General features: G+C 36.6%; 1 protein-coding gene across 1 annotated transcript in view; it reads right to left on the reverse strand.

Annotated features, from left to right (window-relative positions):
- Window positions 1–18,131, reverse strand: part of PIK3C3 (phosphatidylinositol 3-kinase catalytic subunit type 3) — a 144,965-nt gene that overhangs the window by 107,785 nt on the left and 19,049 nt on the right. The gene's annotated exons all lie outside the window — the stretch shown is intronic.

Here is an 18,131-nt window from a genome sequence, read left to right on the forward strand (position 1 = left end):
CACCTTCTTCCAAATATTGCTGTGAACCTAAAACTGCTCTTACCTCACCTTCACATTTGACACATCCCGATATACATGACAGAAACCAGGCACAACTATCAGGATAAGGAAGACTTGGGCTAGTGACTAATCACTGTTTTCATAAAGAAAAACGATTTGAAAACATTTTTTAAATGTCCACAATCTGCCATCTAAACATGCCGAAAAAGCCGTTTTCCCTTGTTTCAGAATTCATGTTTGCTGCTAATATTACTTCCTGTATAGCATATTCGTAGCTTCCCTATACGAAATACTAAAGATGACTGTTCTCAAACTTACAAATTGCAACCAAAGAATGTCTAGTCAGGACAGCAGTACCATAAACCGGTAAAGCCACCTTGGAGGACAAGTTTAAATTGTCCGAGATACACCCACATGTGTGCATCATTTGCAAAAAAGAAATTTAGACATAAAAGAATATAAATGTCTAACAGTGGGAACCATTAAGTAAACTATGGTACACACACTACGACATACTATGATCAAAAAGAAAGGAAAATCAATATACCCTGATAGGGAAAGATCACAGCAATACTGTGAATGCAAAGCAACTGCAAAATGAGAGGTACCACTTAGGCTGTGAATGTCTGTTTGCCAGTCTGTCTCCTGCACCAGACTCTGAGACTGAGAGTAGAATTTCTAGATATTTGTCGGCTTGAATTAGTTTTATAATTTCTGCAGAACTGGAAAGTTACCACTCAAAATGTCCTGTAGCCACTCTGTGCTATTTAGCTACTACTATGTAACAAAGCACCCCAAACCTTAGCGCCTTAAAATAATATTCATTTTATTATTTCTCATGATTCTTGGAGAAATCATCATTTTGAGAGACACCTGGATATGTTTCTTCTATTGGTCTAACAGTCTCTCATGAGACTCTTGTCATTTGGTGGCTGGAGGTGGAAAGTCCAAGAGCATCACTTGCATTTTTAATGCCTCTGTGGACAAGGGTGGGCTCAGCTGGGGACCAGGGTGGTAGGGCCTCTCTCTTTCTGCTTCTACTCTCAGGGCTGCTCCCTCTCTACGTGGTCTTTCAACACAGTCACTCCAACAGGGTAGCAAGACATCTTACATGGTGGTTCACTGTTCCCAAAAGTGCAAGCACAGGAGCGATCAAGCTGTCTTAAGTGTTAGGCCTAAAACAGGCAGAGCATCAATCACTTCAGCTGCATCATGTTGGTGAAAATGCGTCACAGGGCTGGTGTAGATCCCATGCAGAATGGTACCAGTGGTGGGAGGCAAGTTTCATGGAGGACCACCTTTGGGGACCAGCTAGCACAGCACTTTATGGAAAGTCCAAGCATGTGATACAACTGATTGCACAATTATAAGAGCAGGGGGAATGAATCTGGGGATGGCAAAGTCTGCTCTTGGCTGAACTTTAGGCAGCAGGAAAAAGTCTATAATTAGCTTTCACAACTCCTAAACAACTGGCCACTGCTTTCCTCTCCAAAATAATCTACAACACCCTGACTGAAAGGCTAAATTCCTGCCACCCTTTCCAGTTCTTGAAACCATAAGAATTTTTACTTTTATGACTCAATGCAGATGAAATAATTAAATAATTGCATGAAAACATTTTACTAAAAATTCTGTAAAATTTTAAAAACTATAAAGCACTATGCAAATCGTTAGCAGCTATTGTAATTAGGCCTATAATCTATGTCATTTCATCTGTCATAGGTGCTGACAACAATGTAGAAAGAACTTGGATGGTTTTCCCCAGTCTAAAGCAGCTTCTAGTTCTCTCCAGGCTGGGAACTTCTACAGATAATGAAGACGAGAACTGAGCTTTAACGATTTATATTTAATTTTGTGTCTGAAATGTCAGTGACCTAGATCTTTCCAAAGAGAAAATCTGCATTCTGTTAAGCAGCAGGGTGAAACTAGTACAATCTGTTTGCAATTGCTTGTGAAGAAATCATCCTCACTAGGGTGCCCATCCTAGGAAAAAGATGGGTCAAGAAATCAGTGCAAGTGTCACTCTCTCTTTTTAAGGAATACACGTTTCTACAGAATTCACAAGAAGTCATACAGAGCTTGGAGGAGAAGCCCACTGTCACAAATAGCATAATTACTGGACTCGAACTTCTCCAAGAATTAAACAGCAAGGGGTTTTAAAAGCTACTGAAGTGAAAAGAATCAGCAAGAACGAAAAAACAACATGTTGAGGAAAACTGCTTGGAGTACTAATCACGTATGATCAGGTTTAATGGGAGGACAGAAATATGTGCTTGAGGGAGGTGTCTCAGAATTGTAGGTGTTCAATACTAGCACAGGGACAGAACGAAAAGTAGGCCAAGTTGCTGCACTGGATACAGGCTAAGAACAGCAAGGAAAATGAATGGCAAACCATCATGGTGCCGGAAATAGACAGACTTCCACAATCATCACTCACAGTTCCTTGCTCCTTATTCAAATCTACCCCAGTAGCCCAGGGGTCAGCAAATTGCAGCTCACGAGCCACATGCGGCTCTTTGGGTACGCTCCATCTCAAAAGTCTGCCGACCCCTGGAAGAACCAATCCTGCCTCTCACAATTTAAAAATTATTCGAGAGCCATAAATGTATTTTTACATAATCACCATTATGAGAATAAAATCCTCTAAAAATTTTATCAATGAAACTATGATAGTTTTATTTTCATTTTCAATTTTACTTCAGAGCCACATGTACGTACCCAAAGAGCCACATGCGGCTCATGAGCCGCAGTTTGCCGACCCCTGCACTAGACTGTAAGCTCCTTGAGAGCTAGAGCTATGAATGGTTAAGAGAACCTAGCGCTTATTCACTCAAGAATGTTTGTATTTATTGAAAGGCCTTCCAATGTGGGAGGGTGACTAGAATGAAAATTAAATGTTTGTATACTTTGGAATTCAGCTCAAGAGCTTTGGGGAGTTAATGTGGGACAAGAGGGAGGGAGTGACACTCAAAAGGACGCTGGAGAAAAGAACAATCCATGCCCTTGGTCACTCTTCCCTAGTATTTACATACCCGCATACTTCACTCTAATGAGTTTCGTTTTATTGTACTTTACAGATTGAAGGCAAGACCCTCCACCAGCAAAAGGATAACAACTTGCTTTACTGTGGTGGTTGGGAACCAACCCCGCAATATCTCCGAGGTACGCTTGAATTCTCAACCTAAATACATACATACCACTTGATTGCTGTTGGTATAATAAGTTTCAAAGTTCCACCAGGTCCTCTGCTCTGGAGATAATCACAGAATGTTAAGAGAAGCCAGTTCCCTGCCCTCACAGATGTTAAAGGTAGGAACGGGTGAGCCATTCTTATAGTAAATGCCTGCATGTGTAACTACAAATTGAAGCAGTGGGATAAAAGTAATGAACAGGGCGCTGTGACAGAAAATAATGAGGGTCTTGAGAAGGCCTCTCAGGCAGGTAACATTTAAGTAGAACCTTGAAGGATAAGGGATCAGCCAAACAAGCAGGATGAAATCTTCCAGCAGAGGAAACAGCTTGTGTGTCAGCATGCTGTGACCTTGATGTGCCCAGGCATTAAAGAGGGTTCAGGATGGTGGTCCTCAGTAAATATTTAACTAATAAATCAAGTTCCCTTCAAGGTGGAGAGTAGGAAGATCTTTACATACATATATGCTTACTGGGAATCAGCTTTCTTGAGGTCATCATGATTTCGATTTTTCTAGACATTACACTAAAAAGGCCCAAAAAAGGGAAAAGGAAAACATGAGAAGGACTGAAAAACAATGTTTATCTATTTCAAGTCTACCCACGAATCTATACAGAGGTAAATGGGGAGAGACAGACAAATGGACAGACTCAAAAGAAAAACTAGACAGAAATGATTTCTGCTTTACAAATTTTCCTTAGCCAGCTTCTTCCATGATCATATGCCCACTTTATCTTTACAAAAGACACCAATGAACATGTATTTATCAAACTATACCATATACATGGCCCAAGTTCACAGATGCTATGAAAGGTGGGTTAGTTTTGTTTGCTTATTAAGAGGTGGTATAATTGCTTAAGGAGTCTAATAGCTATCTTTGAAAACAAGAAGAACACATAGGACAGAACATAACTGATAGAATAGAAAAATTCAAAGATGTATACTAATTTTTGATCCTGATTTTAAGCACCCACATAAACCTTGTGACGGTACTAATAACTTGGAAATATAGCATATGAGCAAATCAAATAAGCCACCTAGAAACAACTCTAAAGAAAAATCCTCACTTGTATTTTCAAGCCAATAGAAAATTTAAAGCAGCTAATGGCTTTACAAAAGCACAAAATTGCAAACATTTTGAATATCCAACCATAATGAGTTACTGAAATGAATTATGGCATATCCACATTATGCAAAATCCTGTAGTCTTTACAAATCATTGAAGTCTTTACAGTAAGTCCTTACTCAATACCGTTGATAGGTTCTGTAACTTTAAGTGAAACACCATGCAACAAAACCAATTTCACCATAGGCTAATTGATATAAACAAGAGTTAAGTTCCTAAGGCATCTCATGAACACTATAAAGAAATGACGTCATTTGAGGATCTGCTGTATCTTAAATAACCTGAAACAAATTTGAGATGCCATTAAGTGTAAAAGCAGGATTCAATTAAACACATACACAATATGATCCCAATTTAAAAATAACTACATACACATTCATACAGAACATATAATTTACTGAAAGCATATCAACTAAAATATTAATGATTATTTCTGGGAAGAGGGTCAGAGGTGACTTTTATAGTCTTTGTGCTTTAACAATCTTCTATTACTGTAAAACATGGGTAATATGTTAGCAATAAGAAAAAATGTTATTTAAAAAACAAAGCTATTTTTAAAAATTGTGAAAAAAAATCTCTCTTGAGAAAACCACTAAAGGTCAGTATTTATTAAGAAATGACAGTTATTTTACCTCATAATAAAAACTCAAGGACTAAAAACATATTTGAATAATAATACCATCTGAAACAAAAACCAGGTACTGACATAATTGTTCTCTCAAATTATTTCTTCCAAGAGCCTTTCAACTAGATTCAACTAAAGAACCATAGAAATTAAATGATGCTATGATTTTTCAATATGTGGTTAATAAAAGTTCCTACAGAAATTTATAAGCTTTAGGTATCAAACCTTATGTAAAAAAAACTTTAACAGAAGAGTTATACAATAAAGGGATTGCACCCTGCCCCCTGCAAAAGTAGTTACACAATAGGTGATGCTTGGCCTAGATACACATATGTTTTTGTAGGGAATCTAAGGGGGAAAAAAATAAGAAAGCTGTATTTTTTTCCCCTTTGTTTGTCACTTGAAAAAAAATCCAGTCTCCTCTGTCACCAGATAGAAAACTTAGATTCACAAAGCCTATGTGAATGTTCAAAATTTCTCTCTTGAAGCATTTATAGGAATATTGGCCAATAAAAGTTCTTGGTACTACCATATGCAGGGCTATTTTTTTTTTGCAGTATGATTTTACAGGGTTGTGTATATTCAACTACCTCATATCGTGTTCCTCTAAATTCCCTCAAGTTAAAGGTCATAATGTAACTTTTTCAACTCTAACACCTCCCTCAGTCTAGACTAGAACTGAGCTGAATTAATAAATACTCATTGAACAAACTTCCATTATTGGTCAGCTAATCCATTTGCATAATGCTCTATGGTTCATTCATAAATTTCTATTATTAAAAAGTATAATTCTTCAATAAATATAAGACGAGTCTTATCTGTATCAAATTAAATATAACCAATGCAGTAATTTATAATTCAAGATAAAATGTAATTGTATATAAGAATTCACTTGAACTACTCAGAGTAAAAAAGGAGTTGTGTGTGTGTCTTAGATAATTTGCATACATGCATGTGTATTTAATTTTTAGGAAGCATAGGAGTTGCTTCTATATCCCTGATTAATGAAGTCTTAGCCACAAATCTTCAATTTCACTTTGAAACTTTACATATAAATCTTATTCAGCATTTGCCTCATAAAAGTTTCATTCAGCTAAAGTTCTCAGAGATTAATCTCATCTTAAGACCTCATTACTTTCTATTTTTCTGGCAGAAATTATAGCTGTAAAGACAGACAATAGATTTACAGAACATAAACCAATATTCTTTTAGAGTTCAATCTTACCCTCATGAAACCAATTTAGTCTACTTGCTACCACTGATTTCAAGACATATCTAAAAGTTTTGACAGTCTTAGACAACAGTAAGCAAACCAAAATGACTTATAAAAAAAGATTCTACTATGTATCATTAGGAATAAATTTCTAACAGATTCCCACACCCTTCTTTTATGACACAAAAGAATGGCAACACATAATCAATTCAAATAAGCTATGTTTACAAAAGTTACATATACTATTTATACAAAAACCTGTAGCTAAGAGGTATTTCTGATGTCAATGGTGTCACTGAACAAGTTTCATAGCCTTAAAAATTTCAGCAGCTGTCATCATAATCTGTTATTACTGTCATTTACAAAACATTTGAGGAAGGAAATAGAACAAAATGAGACTATTCTGCCCAACTGAAATTTTATAGCCAGGATTCTGTTTTTTTTTTTCATTTTTAAAGCTACAAATGTCTCCATTAACACATTTGATCACTGTTTTCCTTCCTCTAAAATGTAGGCATTTTAAAAAACAAGATTTTTTGTGTTTTTTTTCTTGTCATTAAAGTATATCATTATAGACAAAATATATAAATGGGGCACTCATATTTCTTGGGAACATGAAATTATTTCTACTGTACTCATTACTATATGGTTAAGTCACACTAGCTTGTTTTATATTGTGGATAAAATGTAAATGTAACAGAGATACATACAGATAAAACCTTGTATGCATTTTGTATGTCCATTTACTTAGATGTGGGTTACATGATTATCAGTAGCAGACTCACATTCCTAAACTGCTATGCCTGGTCTAATGTTGTACCACATATACTGTTCCATAACTAATAGTTCATAAATGAACTGGTTGGAAAGTAGAAAACTAAAGGTTATCAGGCAACCTCAGTTATGACCTAAATCATATCGCTATGGAAAAAAACCCACTTTCTTTATGTGAACAGACCTAATCAAGTACAGATATTACAAAGAATACCAACTTCCCAAGAAAAGCCCTAACATAAAATCAACTCAAAGTATCTCTAGGAGCTTAGTGTTATATTCGGAAAACAGTAAGTCACATAATTACAATGAGAAGGAAACACCATTAATAGGGCCTACTAAATAATTTATTCTTTTAAATTAGTTGTACTAAGAATGTTAGTTTATTCATGAAAATTATTTCACATAGCTGCTTCAAGGTAGAAATGTATTCAGATCCCAAGAACAGTACACTTAATCAACTTGCTATACTATCAACAAAATGGTCTCTGAGGTTGTTTCCTTTTCAGAATAGCTAAAAAAAAAAATAATAATAATAATAATAATAATAATAATAATAATGATGGAATCATGATTCCTAATATTAACTGAGAGAATGGAGTCCAACTGACCACATTTTATAAATGAAAAATATCCACAAATACAAAAATAAACGGCTATTCAATGAGCCATCAGAAGAGCTATAAATCAGGGGTTTTGACTGCCAGTCTCTGCCCAGTTATAATGTATCTCGTTACTATTTAAATCTTCCATCAGTTTTGATAGTTCTATTAATTTAAAAAGTGTAAAATAAAAGGTCATGCCTCCATTTTTCAAAACATATCCTTGGGTAACCCCACGTTCCCTATTTTTCTAAACTCTAATTATAAAAATACCATTATGTGTATACGGGTTTTAAAATACACATAAATCGTTAATTTGATAATCTATTCTAGGATTTGTAACAAAAATTGATGTCCAGCTTATAACAAAACTCATTTCTTAAATCACATTTCCAAAAAACCAAAACATCTACCAATCTTCCTTTCCAATAAATTTTGTCCGTTCTCTAGTTTGTCTAACATCAACAGCTGATTAGTAAATAATGTTGAGTTTGTTTTGCAGTTTCACAACAAAGTTAAAAATCCAAAATAACAGTAAAATAGGTATAACAATTTAGGAAAGTAACTTCTGCAAAAGATGAATTTGCAATCTAAAATTGTAATCCAATAAAAGCTGAAGTCAATAGTCATAATAAAAATTGGAATATATCCACCAGAAATTCAGATAATAGAATATTCTAAATAAAATATTTCAAAATAAAATAATAATATAAAAACATAAAGAAATAAATCAAGGAATCAAAACACAAAGAAAAGAGCAAGATGCTATTACTAAAGCTATATACAGAGGGTGGCAAAAAAATGTATACACATTTTAAGAGAGGAAAAAACCTATCAAAATTGTAATACTCAACATATAATGATAACAAAAGATGAATGCAAGTCATGTTTGACTTCTGCAATTACAAGCGGTGATCAAAGTGGTTACCATCAGCGTCCAGACTCTTCTGATTACGGAGAACTACTGCTTGAGCAACGTTGACCAAAGTGTCCACTTGCATTCATTTTTTTGGCACCTCCGGTAGTAAACATTCATATTAGTATAATTGTTCCCACTTTATTCTCCTTTTTCAAACTCAAATTGTTTTGTAAGCTGGACCTACAAAATCTGCTGAAATCAATATGATCATGATATCAAAACTAGCGAAGGAAAGTGAAAGAAAGGGAAATTATAGGCAATTCTCACTTATAAATATAGGTGCAAAATTTCAACAGAAAATCAGCCAACTCAATCAAGCAATTAAAAAGAATACATCATGACCAAACAGGATTTATTCCAAGAATGTAAGAATAGTTAACACAGACAACACAGAATATCTATTAGTGTAATCCACTATATTATTAAGTGTTTCAGGGACCCCAATGATCCGCAGATGGGCTTACAGGATTCAGAGGCAGCTGTAATCCCAGCTAAAATTTATTACAGCAACAAGTAAGAATACACAGCTAGATGGTTCGTTAACGGGGTCTGGAGAAATCTATATACCAGCTTCCTATGCCTTCCCCTCCCAGCTCAGGAAAAGACACGCTTGAGTGTGTTTCTTTCTCTAGAACGAGAACACAGCCTGGAAAAGCAACCTGAGACTCAAAAGAGTTTAGGGCTTTTATTGGGGGTGGTCACACAGGCACTCTCTGCTCCCAACTACCAAAATCCTAGACTCCTGGAAAAAAAGCAGGTGCTCATCATAAATCACAATGTACAAACAGCCTAGGCACAGGGAAACATCTACACCAGTTAGGAAATGTCAGAAGCCAAGTTCTTAAACTTATCAGCCAAGGGCCATCCTTGCAAGCAGATCCTTCTAAAGACAGCAGCCTCGGACCTGCTATATTAATTGTTTTCAGCACACTAAATTAAAGGAGAAAAACCAGAATGGTCAAAAGGATCCCAGAAAATTTTGCTAAGTTTCAACACTCATTCATTATATAGAGTTTTGGTAAAATAAAAAGAGAACTTTCTTAACCTGATAAAAGAAATATACCAAGGATTAATAGACAATATTCTTACCAAATGGTTAAATGTAAGAAGCATTCTCATTAAAGTCAGAAACAAAACAAGGATGCCTCTACCCCTGCTTCTATTAGACACTACGAGATTTTCTTGGACTGGCCAGTACAAGGAAAACAGTTCAGATATGTTGCTGGATACACGATTAATAAACAGTAATCAATATTATTCCAAAATTCTAATTACTCCCTTTTTACCAATCTAAAAACATAATCTTTAGAAGATATTTACAATAGCAACAAAAACTACATGAAATTTAGCAATAAACCAAACAGAAAATATATAGATTTTCATCTTGTAAATCCAACAACTTCACTCCTAGATTTCTACAAAGAAGAAACTCATTTACAGACATAAGGAGATATATTCAGGGATATTCACTTTAGCCATTCATACAAAAAGCTGAAGTTACTGAGAGAATAATAAACTGACTTATCCATGCACTGGAAGCAGTTTAAATGAAAGCACTTGAGCTACACAGAATAACAGATACATCTCAAAAATAGCATCAAGTTTTAAAAAGCAAATTATGGGGCCAGCCAGGTGGCTTAGTTGGTTAAGAGCACGAGCTCTGAGCAACAGGATCGCCAGTTCGATTCCCACATGGGCCAGTGAGCTGCACCCAAGCTGAGCTGCCGCTAAGCTGCCAACAGGTGGCAGGATGGCTTAGCTGGTGAGTCAACTAAGATTGAACATGGCACCTTGAGCTGAGCTGCCCTGAGCCACTGGCGGGTGGGCAGATGGCTCAGTGGTTAAGAGTGTGCATTCTTTGCAACAACGTTTCCGGTTCGACTCCCGCATTGGATGGTAGGCTGTGCACCCTGCCCCGTCCCCCAGAAACTAAGATTGAGCATGGCACCCTGAGCTGAGCGGACGCAAATTGCCGACCGGCAGCCAGATGGCAACTGGACTTGGAGCTGAGCTAGCTGTGCCCTCCACAACTAAGATCAAAGGACAGCAACTGGCTGTTCCCCTTCCCCAATTGCCCCATAAAGTAAAATAAAAATAAAAATAAAAAAAACAAAAGCAAATTATAAAATGAAAGAATGAGGGAGCTTTACAAATATCTGTGACTTTTTTTTTTTAATCTTGTTTTCAAAGCTGTGAAACAAATAGGCCAAACGTTGAATGTATCTTAAAAGTGATACATGGACGTCTGTTATATCATTCTGCACACTTTTCTGCTTGAACTGTTTTATAATAAAATTATATTTTTAACTAAGTACATACAACATAATATTAAAACCCAGGCATTGAGGATGCTAGCACTGGGAAACAATAAATCTACAGTCATGAGTGCTCTCTCGCTATTTCTTCTCGCCAATCTTGCGCCTCAACTATTACTTCACCAAGTTATTTGGTTAACTGCCCTTGGCTCAGAGCACTTTGATAATGATGATAAACGTCAACTAAGTTTATTAATTAAGTTGCCTAACATAAACCTATGTCTTCAGTGTGCTTGCTTTCAGTGCCTTCACAACAACAGGAAAAATGAAAATATCCTGCTATCCGTAGGACTTTCTCATCCTAAATGTCACAGAACCCTGGTCATAAGCCCTTAGGACCAGCCCAAATCGCTCCTGAGAATCACTGTCTCCCTAAGGCTGAATTCACTGAGTCTCTCTTTTAGATCCTCAAATCCTTCGAATGTCTTGCCTTTCCTCCAAACACACTGAGAACTGTTTTCTTACAGCCCAAGACTCATCTCTAACTTGGTTCATTATTCTATTCCTTGACTATAATTACAATCCAAAATTATTATGTGACAACTAGTTTTTTCCAGAGTTCCTGTTACTCCCGTTTCACCAACTGGTTCCTTCACATAAGTTATAATTAGCCCTGAAATAGCCGTGCTTTTTTTCCTTAACCTTCTGAAAAATTATCCTGTGATTAGGCAATAATTTGACAAAAGCCTGGGCTGAATCAATGAGACTTCTTTACCACTACTAACTTTCTAGATGAATTTTTTTTTTGCGATCACACAAAGAAACTATCAGTCACTTCTCTACAGCTCTAAAATGTTTCTGTAAGTTTATCAGCATCTGTTCTTTTTTATCTTATATCCATAGTAAAGGGTTCTCACATATGTCTGTACCCTGACGTTCCCACCATTTTGTTTCTCTGAACAATATAGATCCGGTTTGCAGTTGTCTTTCCTTTCCTCCTTAACCTTAGCTCTTTGAGGTCTATGGGTGCAAGAAATCTTAAGAGCAGCTGTTTTTTACTGCTTTCAATTTATGCAATGGAAACACCAACTGAAGCCATAAATATTGTTTGTCACTCCAGTCCATTCACAGCACTAATACGTAATGGGTACTCACGCATCACAGGTTAGTCACTGCTCACTGAGGTACTGGGCACCCTCTTTTATGCCATACCTGAGGACCTGCAGGTATATATATATACATTGTTTCATGTCCCTTCTGCCCCTTCTCCTATCTTCAATTTTAACATTCTTAATGAGAACAAACAATACTATGCAAACAAAATCTGCGCAATCCTTAAATCTTAAAACACGCCACTGATACTTATCTTTGGAAAGACATTTACATAAAGAATTTAAAGTCCTGGTTCTATAACTTAGTAAACAAGAAACCTTCAATAAAACACTTAATTTTTCTAAGTTTCCATCTTTTCATGAGTTTAAAAACAATGTACGTATCATGAGTTTGTGTCGGGGACAAGGGCAGGCTGCCCCAAAATATCCCACAATAACATGCTGATTACTTTGAATGAAAGTTACTTGACAGCATCTAGTCCAAGAAGGGAACATGGACCTTCCCCTGTCTCTTTGAATCATGAACTAAGTTTCCCCTGTGAAAAGTGGCCTCTTGCTGCAGGGTACTAAAAGACACCTTTAAGGCTAGAGTTAAGGAATCCAGAGCCAAAAAGCTCACATAAACAAACTTTGTTACTTCTTTACTAATTTACTGTGCAAGCACAAACTTTGTTTAGAGTCTTCACTAATGAGCACCCAAACCTACAGTGGCTTTATCCTCTTATTTCCTCACAAATATATTGGTTCTTTGTCTAAAAAGTATAAAAAGCCGTCTGGTTCATCACTTCAGAGAGCATCACCTATCATCTCCCATGCACACATATTAACTTGGTTTTTCTCCTGTTAATCTGGTCTTGTGTTAGTTTTATTATTAGGTCAGCCATAGAACTAAAGGGGCGAGAAGGGAATTTCCCCCTCCCCAACATATATTACAAGTCCAAGTGTTACACTTGTTAGAATCAAATGAGAGCAAATAAGACAAAGTAATAACAACAGCTAACATTTGCTGGTGCTTGGTATTGCCAGGCATTATGCTAAATCCTTTAAATACTTTATTTCACTTATATTTAGTCTTCACAATAACTCAAAAAAGGAGATATAACTATTATTCCTATTTTACAGATAAGGATTCCATGGCTTAGTAAAGGTTGAGTAGCTAATCCAAGATCACATTTAAGCAAGAGACACAATAGAATTTGAATGAAAAACAGTCTCCGAAGCCATGATTTAACCATTTCTTCATTTTAGTTCTCAAGCTATGCTAAAGGATTTTATAGATATTAAAGCACTTTGCACATGCAAGGTGATAATCATTATAGTTATTATTATTCCTCATAATGGCCCTAACAATAATGACAGCATCACCCTCTTAATATACTTTGTCACCGACATTTAGAAGTGTGCCTTCGACATAGCAGGTGATGGTGGTGGAGATGAAGAGGACTTGTCCACATACTTAAAATAAAGACCTCAGTGAGCTACTCCAATGAATGCCTCAAGACACGTACCCATTCAATACAATGCATTCAATGCAAAAAATTTTCTTTCAAGGGCAAATGTTTCAGCAGGCCAAATAGTACTATAAAATAATTTAAAATAAAGAGCCTCAACCCCACCTCAAAAAATTATGTGACCAGAAAAATCTCAATTTTAAAGGATTGTTTTGTGATCGTAACAATTTGTCAATGTTTGATGTGGTGTGGCCAGCACAGTCAAGCAATCCTGCGACTAGAAAGGTAAAGTCAAGAAAGCCCTTTCAAAATGTCCCGCAAACTGAGAGAAATAGCTCATAACACTTGCTAGCTCCTTCAGGCTAGCGCCTTCATGGCTCACTAAGAAATCAACAATCTCCTGAAGACTAATTTAATTTCCAAGGTGCCTGGAAAAAGGGCGTCCTAGGTAGCAGACACAAGTGATATGATTACCAGAAAGACAGTAACACAGTTAGTTACTCATCCGTTATAAATCAGTAAACAGGCACTGCAGGCCAGTGCTGTCCAACTGAACTTCTGGCAATAATGAAAATATTCCACATCTGCACTGTCCAGTAAGTAGCCGCTAGCAGCATGCGGCTGTTGAGCACTTAAAATGCGATTATAGTAACTAACAGAGCAACAACATTTTTAATTTAATTGTCACATGTGAACTGTGGCTATTACCTTAAACTGTACAACTCTAGATTATACATCACCCTTTGAATTGACTGACATGAACCTATTCACAAGATACTAGTTATTTCTGGATGAACTAGAAAAAGCCAGTGCCTACTGCTATGAACCTGAGGTCTGGACCCTGGACCAATGGCCCCGTGCAGGCAATCTGAGGGCAGCCGGAAACATTCCCACACCTTCCCACAACTTCACTGCACCAAGGCTCACAAACACTGCTAAACATTCCCCAGTCTCTCTGTCACTCAGACCACAAACCATTTTTCATCTAGTCCTTACTTTCTCTTTGCAGCCTCTTAATCAACTTGACAGAAACGAAAGCACATTCCAAAGGCATCCAGCAGAGATGCTAAAATGAAAAGGAGACAGTACAGAGGCATGCTTTTGCACTAACCTTTCGTGTCTAAAGACGTAGATTCAAATATAAATCAAACACTAAAGCTTGGTAGTCACATCCAAAACCCCAGGTGGATATGCATCCTAGTCATAAAACTCTTACAGTGTGACAAGCTGAAAAACAGAGCAGATGGAAACAATGGGCAAATTTGCTGGAGGCCATAATCATTAAAAGGCCAGGTCCTGGACGATGGAAGTGTAAGAATGGTCTGGATATCTGGCCTTTGATTACGTTCACAAACCGATTCAAACAGAAAGATACTGTATTAGTAAAAATGAATTAGGGAAATCTAGAGATGGGTAAGAGAGGATAACGAGAAAGATGGGGGAAAAGAGCATATATGAATATATTCACTTCTTCCTAGTCCCTACTAAATCTAAGGAATCCAGTTATATAAAATAAGAGCGAAATTGAAGACTAGTCAGTTTTGTTTCCTTGTCTCACACTAGTTTTCCTCAAAGGAAAACTACTCATGTTCACAAAATGATGGAAAATCATTAGAGAGGTTAATTCTACTAAAATTTCTGTGAAAGGATTTCATTTTCTTTAAATGTTAAACTTAGAAAAAAGGCTTTAAAACTGCAGTTATTCGTATTGCAGTTACATTATATCTCAAATTTCATAGCTAAGCCGTAAGTCAGAATAAGAATATTTAGTCCAGCTTGAGTTTGAGGTTCCTTGCTTAACAATTATCTAACACCATCTTTTCACAGGCCATTTAAATAATAGTTCATCTTCATTTCACAGTCCTCTTGTCCCATTATCCCCAGGCAGCCAAGATTGAAGCATTTCCATAACTGAATAAACTTTCTAACATTGCAGTTTGAAAACTGTCGCTATGCCATTTATTTTGACTCATGGGTACAATGCAGGTAGCTCTGCTCTCCTATTATTGAGATTTATGTACACCTTTTTACTCTTAAGCCAACTGGCCTCTCAACAATTAGAAATAATCACAGTAAATTCACGGGCTGGAAAATCAAAGTGCAACAACAGGAAATAAAACACTCAGTTCTAACCACTTCTAGCTCATCTATTTGAACACGCATTGCTTTTCTTAAAATGGGGGTGTGAAAAATATAAGCATTACATCTAAAATTTCTTATAAAAATAGAAACATGAGCATACAAATTCTTTCCCAGTTTGTAGAAGTGCATTGTACCAAAAACAATTTCAAAATGTTTTGAGGAAGGGAATGAAAATGTAACTGAACGAATTTTTTAATGTGGAACCAGAAAAATGAGAGGTGCTGGGGGAGGGAAGGACAGTGACAGGGAAGCAGGGAGAAAGAGAGCTATTGTGACACAAATTTAAAAACAAAACACATACTGATACTGAAGTATAATTTTAAATTCAAAACATAGCAAATATCAAAGTATACTCTTCCTCTGCTAAGTTTAGAAGACCATAACAGATATCAAAGTATACCTTCTCTGGTACAAGGCAAGGAAAACATACTCAGGAATCCAGTCTGAAAACATTAAGAAGCAAGCACTAATCAAAAAACAAACACAACGGGCCGGCGGAGAGGCTCAGTTGGTTAACAGCGCAAGCTCTGAGCAACAACAGTGTGGCCGGTTCGATTCCTACATGGGCCAGGGAGCTGCACCCGAGGTAAGCTGCCGCTGAGCTGCCAACAGGTGGCAGGATGGCTCAGCTGGTTAGAGCACTTGCTCCTAACAAGGCAGCTGGTTCGACCGCCTCATAGGATGGTGGGCTATGCCCACCCGCAACTAAGATTGAATGCAACACCTTGAGCTGAGCGGCCACGAGCTGCCGACGGGTGGTCAGATGACGACTGGACTTGGCTGAGCTAGCTGCACCCTCCACAACTAAGAATGAAGGACAACAACTTGGCTGTTCCCCTTCCCCAGTTCCCCAACAAGAACAAAAAAAACACACAAAATCTAAGAGCACAGCCACACATTCACATCACCTAACTGAAACTTCAGGCACATATGTTGCAGAAAAAAAGAAATAACATGAACACAATGCATTCATAATTGCAAACTGATGACTCCATGTTTGTTTTTCTACTAAGGTGATAACTATAAAATCTAGGTAGATAAATAATCCCAATTTTCTTCTATTTCAGTCCTTTTAGATTCACAGAATATGAACTGCTGCCTATGTACAGAACCTCAGAAATCATTCATTCTAAACTTCTGACTTTATAGGCTCAGAAATGATTTTCCCAGAGCTGGTAGGATGGCAGATCTCTGACTCACTACACCGTATTTCCCACTGTAAAGTGCTTCCAAGTGCCAAACCTTCCAATGTCATCAAACCTAAGACATTTTAAAACACATTCTTCTTCAATAGCAAGCAGGGATGTAACAGGTTCTGAAACCTCAAAGCACATGACCAGCTGCTCTATGGAGAAGAATGAAACATATTAGCCCCAAGTGCCAAGAAATAAAAAGAGCTTCCTTCAAAGAGGGAACAGTTCCTTCAAGGATGCTACAAACTTGATGCATTTTTACCCTTAAGAAAAGTAATTACTGGTTTTAATTGTTTCTATTTTGTTTCTGGGGAACATGAGTTAACACTAATGCAAACTGTCACAGCATAGCAAGCTCTGAAGTCTCAAAAAATACAATTAGTTCTATTAGGAGCAAAGAACTTTGAAAAGAGCTCATCTCCAATTAGCATCATAAAGACTGGAAGATGCCTATTCTCATTAATTTTTATTCCTATTTTAAAGATTTAGAAACCAATGCATAAAGGCTTACTTGAAAACTGTTAACTACTCTGGGTAATACAGACAGTATGTAAAATTTTAATAACTACCTCTTGAAAAAGGAAGGCCTAGTTTGCCATACGCTCCCATATAAAGAATTTAGACTGTCAATGATGATTGTTACCAATTAACAAAAATGCTTCGGAGGCTTCCTCCCAACACCTCATTTAGCTCTGCATATGCTTAAGTCATCGGTTCTAGAATTGCAAATGTGCACTGATAACCCATACAACTCTTTCAGGGGTTATTCTTTCTATATTAAAAGTTGATCATAATTAAGTCACATTTTTTTTTCCTACCATAAAAACCAAAAGACAAAAATGAGAAATGTATACTATAACACTGTGCTACATTAAAAAGCCACAAGTCCAATTCAAACAAATTCCAATGCTGCATATCCTGTTTGAAGAATGTCCTAGTCAATTGTGATATAAGTTATTTTTGAATCTCCCATCAAAATAATTGGAAAAAAATTAAGAGCACATGAACAAAAGCTTAAATAATTCATTTAATGAGAACCAAAGTGGATGAATTATACAACTATACAGCTTTATATTTCTTGACTCTATCCATTCCTCCTCAAATTCAGTAGTCTATCCCTAATATGAATCATAATGCTGTTCTCAATACGGCATTTTAAGAACACTTGCTTCAACACATGCTACATTCCTCCTGCATTTGAGATTTAACTTTTTTTGACCTACAGGCTACAAATGAGCTCAATCTGATGAAATTTCTATGAACTATTATTCAAGGTTTATAAAAGTCACCGAGTAGTTTAAATGCAAGTTCATCACTAAGATAAATTCTTAAAGAGAAGGCAGACACATGAAACGCCTGAGAACTTTCGTATAGCACATGACAGAATGTAAACAAAATCTCAGAATGAGTGGTTGAATTGAAAATTCAATTTGATTTATTTGATTATGGAGGAGGAAGCTGGCAATAGTGATTTGGTTAAAACACTTGTTAGGAAGACATGACATCATTTTTCCGTAAAAGAGCTATAC

This window comes from Hipposideros armiger, unplaced genomic scaffold, assembly GCF_001890085.2.
Source record: "Hipposideros armiger isolate ML-2016 unplaced genomic scaffold, ASM189008v1 scaffold_36, whole genome shotgun sequence".
Taxonomy (NCBI): Eukaryota; Metazoa; Chordata; class Mammalia; order Chiroptera; family Hipposideridae; genus Hipposideros; species Hipposideros armiger.